Source organism: Lepidochelys olivacea, assembly GCF_965140295.1.
Source record: "Lepidochelys olivacea isolate rLepOli2 genome assembly, chromosome: 13".
Lineage (NCBI taxonomy): Eukaryota > Metazoa > Chordata > Testudines > Cheloniidae > Lepidochelys > Lepidochelys olivacea.
In genome coordinates this window covers 41,209,631-41,217,526 of record NC_140423.1, presented here as the reverse complement: position 1 = coordinate 41,217,526, position 7,896 = coordinate 41,209,631, and the positions used below count along the sequence as shown (strand labels likewise).

The following is a 7,896-nucleotide window of genomic DNA, read 5'->3' as shown; positions in this document are numbered from 1 at the left end:
GCATTATTATCTCAGTTATATTTATGTGAATTAGTATATTCATGAATTTACAACCTTTAAATGAAAATATTTGTTGTCCGTAAAACAAACCAACCAACAAATCAAACTTGGTAACCGGATTTCGTGCAGCTGGCAATCTGTAAAGGACACTGGGTGAGGTTCTGATCTCTCTTCCCATCTAACTGATTTAACTCTATCGGGACAGGTAAATAGCCGATGTAAAGCGTTTCAGCTCCACTGAAATCATCATCCATCCACCCATTTCTCTCTTTCTGTCCTTCAGTCTTCCTGTTTGCCCAGCTTCTTATACAAGCAAGTGTCTCTCTGGTTCCCCTGTGAGGCACAGAAGCCCACTTCATGTCTAAACCGGGTATCTATTGCATAGCCATAGGCATACTCACAGCCACAAACAAAGCGTTTTGAAAACTGGAGTGAATGAAAGAGCCAGGAAACAGATGGTTTCACAGAGAAATCGTTAGCAAACACCACTCTCCACCCCTCATTTCCTCTGGGTTTGGGCCTTGGGGTCAGATACGCCCCCTATTGACTTTTCAGAGAGGAATCTGGGTTAGTTTATAACAGTTAAGTCAATAATCCTGTTCTTTCCTGTTGTACTTTCACTGCCTCCTTGTCAATCTCAAAACAGGGTCCGCCTTGCTGGAATCATGGGCCCCTGTTTGATTCTAAGCTTTCCTATAGTTACTCTGTGCCCAGGTAATTGTGATTTTGGCTTTGGTCAGGCAGCCCGTCCCATTGCTAAGTAAACTTTCTGGTCTTTCTCTCAAACAGAAACCACTGCATTTAACTATCCTTCCTCCCTGCCTTTTGCTTTGCAGTACTCTCTCCTTTTCTGTGTATCTGTATTTTTATCTCCGTCTCTCACCATTCTCTCCTTCCATACTCTCTCTCTCTCTCTCTCTCTGTTTAGGTTGGGCACTCTGATGGTATATAACGGGTATATTTCTTGTGGCAGGTGCTGTGGGGGGTGAATCGATCCAGTCCAATAAACCCAAAGTGGCTAGAGGAGAAGGGGACAATGTGACACTCAGCTGTTCTTACAATACCAGCTACTCTGATGTCTATCTCTACTGGTACCATCAGTTTCCTGACCAAGGTCCGAAGTACGTTCTCCGAACAGGTGCCAAGGCATACAGCTCTGTCCGGGGTTTTGCAGAGTTTGCCAAGAAGAGATTTACTCCCCAGGCTGATGACACCTCTACAGTTGTGACTATCACAGCCTTGGAGATGGCAGACACGGCGCTGTATTACTGCGCCCTGCAGAGGGCCCAATGACAGAGTCTCATCCCAGAGCTGTGCAAAAAACCCTCCCTTCCCTCACATTAAATTGTCCCCTGTATCTTTTCTCTCTCCTCTGCAAACTCTTTGAGGCAGGGGTAGCATTAAGTGGTTGCACAGGACCTGGTATAATTGTTATACCAATAAAATAAAAACCAGCAGGATCTTATTAAAGGGAAAAAGGCAAAATACCACATTTATTGTGAATACAGAAAGAATCATAGTAAGCAGTTAGTTATAGCGATAACATTCCATTCAATCTCATATTTATTCACACATTCATTCATACAAACACACACACACACACACATACACACCCACACACACAGGTTCTGCAAGGTTGTTATAATAGTTACCAGCCTTAGAGTTGCTCATGCCAAGCCACTGGCCAGGTGGCCTGGACATGAGGAGGGAGCAGGGCCTTGTCAGATGCTCATCTGATGCTCCTGGAAGTTGGTTTGCAGAATCAGACCCCAAAGTTCTCACTTTTTAGAGTCTATTTTTATAGGAATTTCTTCCTATGCCAGTCTATGGGAATTGCTTCATCATGCTGTTGCTGAATCAATCAGCAGATAGCACATTCCTGACGGCTCCAAGATGTTATCTTGTTCTTTGGTTCTCCCATCCTTGAGGCTGTTGGGTGGATTCCAGTCTGCCCTCCGGGGGGGTCGTCTGGTTATTTCCACTTGACGCCTTCTTCAGCCGATGGACACTGGATTCTTAGTCTGGCACCTCCCTGATCATTCAGTTATTATCCACACCAAGCATCCATCCACATACATCCTCTATCTCTATTTTAATCACAATTGTTAATACAACAAAAGGGCGGGGAGTCTCTGGGTGCTGTTTCTGTTGTTACAGAGTATTGCTTTGAGTCTCTCTCTCTCTGTGAATTGCTTTGAGAACAGACTCTGTCTTAGAATGTACTAACACAATTAGCAGCTTGCAAGTTTCACACATAGAGGGAGAGAAAGTACCAAAAACCAAGAGACCTCTTAATTAGTAATACCCTGGAATTTAAACTCTGGGGAATCAAACTCATTTGTGATTTTAATACAGAACTTCTTTAATATGATCCAACATAATGGGGCCCCTTTCTCCCCCATCTGTCTCCTCCTGTTGTCTCTTGTCTTATACTCAGATTGTGAGATCTTGGGACAGGGACTCTTTTGTTTTATACCTGTACAGCGCCTGGCACCATGGGGTGTTGGTCCATGACTGAAGGGTTCTACACACCCTCCTACTCAGTAATAGAATCCTTCAGTGTGCGTGTGTGTGTGACTGTTTTACAGAGAAGAGCTGTCAGGAGATATCTCACTGAGCAGGAGCTAGGAACAGGTAAGGAAGGGAAATGCTGGGAAATCCACCTTGGAAATCTGTCTATGCCATAGAAGTGAGAAAGTTAAAATCTCTCAGCTTGGATGAAGTTTGTAAGAGACTCAAGGAAGAAGACCCTGGAAGAAAATTATAAACCATCATGGAGAAGTAGACCCTGTCCCTAGCCATTGTGATCCTCAAAAACTGTAATAATTGTGGAAAGGATGTTTGAAGGGAGCCTAAGGCAATGTGTGTTAGGCACCTTTAAAAGCCCCACTAGGAACCTGGTTGTATCTTTAGGTGCCAGCTTTTGAAAATCTGACCCTAAATGACTTATCAGAGGTCAAATGGGGAATCTGTGGAAGAACAGGGAACTTAACCCAGATTTCCACTGTCCCAGGCTAGTGCACTCTATGAGATATATGCCATTTTTTTGCATTTTTGGGAGATCTTACTGTATTAAATGTATGCCTCACTAAGGGCCAGGGATTGTATGCAATTCACTGGGGGAAGGGAGACGACAGCTCCCTTGGGACGTGAGAACAATGGGGGTGTGAGGAAGTGATGAGGCAAATTCTCTCAGCTTCTAACACATGCCAGTATGCACCATTTCCTGGGGAGACTTTCAGGTACTGGTTCAAGCTGGATGCAGTACACCCCAGCCCACAGAGAATGGATTTTTAATAAACATCCTGAGATTAAAACTGACTCAGGGCCTTTTTTTCTGATCAAGCAAACAGACAGGCCCCTTCTGTCCAATGGGGAGTACCACTCCTTAGGGGAGGATTAGACAGAACGACTTGCCAGAGCCCTTGTAGGGTTGTGGGTGTGTGTGTGTGAGTGAGTGAGAGAGAGATCACTGGTAAACTTATTAGCTTGTGCATAGGCTCCTTAGTTACTGTTAATACATTTTCTCAGCAATGATTTTACCTTAAGAATAAAGTGTGCTTGCTTAGAAAAAAAGTGGTGTGGTAATTTAAAACTGCAGGAAATTACCTTAGAAGAGAAAGCAAAGCAGAGGTGCTGGCCTGCTTGGGCAGTCTGTGTAACTGGGGACATCACAGTGTAGGCAGGGAGCTGCACCGCCTGGAAATACCCTGGTGAGGAAAGAGAGACACACACTTTTCTCTCCAAGAAAGCTAACCTCTGTGGAACCAGAAGCTGGAAAGGGGTGCCTGGAACATGGAGGGGGAATATAGATGCAGTTGCCCAGAACTGTGACCAGTGGACCATCCATCCTCTCTTAGGAGGATAGCCTGGGGCCCACAAAGTGGCCTAAGAGCGTTAGGCACTACAGTCCAACTCAAGATTTTGCAGCAGGCAGGTTTTGCAAGATCACTGTGAACCATGGCTAGAAAAATGTTTTAAGATGTGCTGCATTATTAATGTCATCCAAGCCCCTTAGCTCTGAAAATGGCTTTCATGAAACCTCTCTAGCCTGCATGCACTGCTTCTCTGGGAAGACACCATCCATGAGACACGCCAGCAGAAAATAAATTATTTTTTTCCATCAGTGGGCTGAGAATGCTTTTCTTGCTCCCCCTCCACTTTTCTACAGAGGGCGCTCCAGAGCAGCGCATCCCATCGTATTTCCTTGGTTTTACAATGTTACTTTAGTCCCAGGCAGGGATAGGACGTCCACAAAGAGGTCGCAGAAAGGGCAGGTTCCATATTTATAATGCCAACGGTTAAATGAGAAGCAGCAGGCAGAAATCCTTTGTAAGTAATTGGTGAAGATAATCTGAATTTACAAAATGCCCTGCTTGATTCTACATCTCCATCTTATTCTCCTGCTGTCAGGTGAGAGCCATTTTCATTGTGAAGCAGCTGTATACATACTTCAGAACCTCAGCTTTTGTAATGTTTAGCCAGTAAAATGCAATCTCTAAAAAACCAAAACCGAAAACATATGGGATTTTATGTAATTATTTTGGCAAGCACTAGAATTGTATTAAAAATCAAGTTTTCGCTCATCAGATGTGCCTTGAATGATAGATAGATAGATAGATAGATAGATAGATAGATATTACAGAAAAAAAAGGATGGATAAAAATGTGTTTCAAGCCTTTCCCCCCTTTGCAGGTATTGTTGAAAGTTATTCTGTGTCCCAGTCACCTCCGGAGCTGAGAAACTCCGCTGGACACCATGCAACATTACAGTGTAACGTCTGCACGACAGACAGAAGCCCCTATCTGTTTTGGTACCCAAGCCAACCTCCCCAGCACGTACTGGCAGCTTTCAGGTCTGCTGATGAGACCAGGTTTGCCCCTGGGAAATTCTCAGCAGTTTTGTACTTGGAGGATAACGATTATTTTATTAATAAGATGCGTCTGACCTTGGAAATTGAAGAGGTGTCTCTCCAGACTCCTCCGTGAACTACTGTGTTATCAGACCCCACTGTGGAGTAGGGTAATATCTGTATCTGTACAAAAAGGTAACGGTTTCTCAGGGCAACATAATATGGAAGGCACTGTGTTTTTCCGCTTGACAACGTCTTTGTCTAAGTTTGGTTCCATTCAGGCTTCCCACCCAGGCTGGATCTTATATATTTGCACTGTAAATGTTCGCTTTTTATTTAAATTAAGATACTTTTGCCATTTGAATGACTGAAGCCCTTAAGTACTATAAGGGGGGGGGGGGTGCAATTGTATTTTCACTTTCAATCATATTTCTTCCCGCTATCGCTTCATGTGTTGCTCATTGTTTACTACTCTGTCTGCTCCTAGATTCTTGGACCCAATCCGGGAAAACACCTAGGCACCTGCTTTAGTCTCGCGGAAATAAATGGGCTACACACACTTTGCTTAAAAAATTAAATGTGTTTAAGGGCTTCACTGGGTCAGGATTTTAGTTTAAAACGCTGACGATATAAATGATTATTTAATATTTTCAGTCTCTATCCCTGTATAATATTATACCACCAAGCTCCTCTTGACCAAGCATGACTACTTATTATCTCAGTGATATTTACGAAGGTAATTACATGCAGAAATGTGTAATGTTTTAATACCATATTTGTTGCCTTTGCAAAAATTTTCCTTGAAAAATTGGTTACCAAATGTTCTGAATTTGGAAACACCTGCCAAAAACCACTGGGTCAGATTCTGGTCTCTTTCACAGCAAGGGAAGCCTGAGAAAACTCCAGTGCTCCAGATCCTGATCTAGTGAAAAGCATTGTAGTTCTAGCAAAGCCAATGTCTGTCTGTCTGTGAGCAGGATGTGGGCAGGCAGCCCAGGGGCTAGAGACGGAGTGAGCATCCAGAAGACAGAGCCAAGGGGCAAAGCCAAAGTGAGGCGTGGAGCTGAGGGCCAGGGTAGGAGCATGGCTGGAACAAGCCAGCCCAGAAACTAAAGTAGCAGCCCTGGGAAAGGATTTGGGCGACTCCTGGACTGTTGTTGTTGCTGGGTTTAAAAGCTGGTCTGCTGACTCTTTCTTTCTTTCTTTCTTTCTTTCTTTCTTTCTTTCTTTCTTTCTTTCTTTCTTTCTTTCTTTCTTTCTTTCTTTCTTTCTTTCTTTCTCAGTTACCTATTAACGAGAAAACAGAGCGCTGACTAAATGCACCTGAGGTCACTAGAGATCTCAATCTCTTTCCTATACCCTGACAATTACAAACAAACAAACAACAACAACAAAAAACGAGGACTTTTTCTAGAAGTGGGATGTGGGGGGAGATCCCCAGATGAATTAGGAGAAGGAAGTAAACATGATGTTACAGTGAGGTCAGCCGCAAACCTCACCATCCTTTGCTTCCTGGGAAGCTGTGTGTCCAGATCCGCCCCAGAGAGGGGTAAGGCAGAATCTGGGTCAGGTTTTAACATTCGAGGCGCTTTCTGCAGAGTGTGGAGGTTTGAACGCCTCTCAGTGGAACTACCGGGGGCCTCTTATCTCAAACAATGAACAAGTGTGTGCTTCTGAGCCTATTCCTAGCGACTCGGTGTCCAGGTAATTGTTGTTTTAGCTTTGTTCGGGCAACTTGCCTCACTGCTTATGAATCTGTCTCATACCAAGTTGCATTCTTAATTATCTTTCTACCAGCTGTCTCTTTCTTTCCCTCACTCAGCCTTTCTCAGTCTGTCTGTCTGTCTGTCTCACTCTCTCTCTCTCTCAGAAGAGTGCTCTCAGACTGTCTAATCTAATCTATCTATCCCTCCCTCCCCATACACCCTCTCTCTCTATCTGTCTATCCCCACACACACCCTATTTCTGTCTACACATCCCCTCTATCTAGCCCCATCCACACTCCCCCCATCTATCGGGAGTGTTTCGTTTTGTTGCAGGTGCTGTGTGGGGCAATTCCATCCAATCCATTGAACCCGACGTGTCTGTCACAGAAGGAGGCGCTGTGGCAGTCAGCTGCTCCTACAGCACCGGCTATAGCGGTGTCTCTCTCCACTGGTACCGCCAGAGCCCCAGCCAAGCCCCGCAGTACATTCTCCAGAGAGGCGCGAAGGGAAGCACCATCAGTGACCACGCAGATTTTGCCCGGAGGAGGTTCACTGCTGACGCTAACGCGACTGCTACAGTTCTGACCATCGCAGGCCTGGAGCTGGCGGACGAAGCTGTGTATTATTGTGCCTTGAATGAGACACAGTGAGAGAGTCCCCGGAGACAGCTGCACAAAAACCCTCCCACATCCCTCGCTTGCATTCTTCCCCATCTGTCTCGGCTGTTGAGTTTGAAAAACCTTTGAAGCAGGGGCTGTCTCTCACTAGGTGTCTGTGCAGCTCCCTGCCTGACAGGGCCAGCCCAGATCTCAGTTTTATTGTCCAGGTGCCATCACCATGACTGTCAATTTCCAACTGTGTGCTCGGAAATGCTTGGTCTCAGCGTTTTAATCTGATTTCGGGTTTTGAACAGCAGATTCCCATTAAAAATGAAAAGGGACGGATATAATAGATTGACAGATTTTAAAAACCAGAAGGCACCGATCTGATCGTTTCTGACTCCTGCATAGCACAGGTCAGAGAATGTCATCTCACAAGTCCTGCTTTCAGGAAAACATTTTCAAAAATGCCTTTTGACAGTGGAGCACTACGGAATTGCAAGCGCTCCCGTGACAGCGCTTTGATGTGTGAGTGTGGTGGCCCGCGCTCAGACTTGCTGCTCTGGGTGTGTGTGGGGGGGGAGGGGCGGTTGGGGGTGATTTTTCAGGGGTTAGAGCAAGTTAAAGCGCTACAGAATGATGAATGTAGACAAATTTACCTTTTACTGAGCACCTCACAGCCCCATAAAATGTATTTATTTTCACATTGTTTCCGTGATATAAGGCAGCACCATGATCT

At 44.9% G+C, this 7,896-nt stretch overlaps 1 gene segment (V, D, J or C); it reads left to right on the top strand.

Annotated features, from left to right (window-relative positions):
- Positions 1-5,554: 5,554 nt before the first annotated feature.
- Positions 5,555-7,208, top strand: LOC311529954 (immunoglobulin lambda variable 4-69-like). The segment is given in 2 exons: positions 5,555-5,588; positions 6,892-7,208.
- The last annotated feature ends 688 nt before the right edge of the window (positions 7,209-7,896 follow it).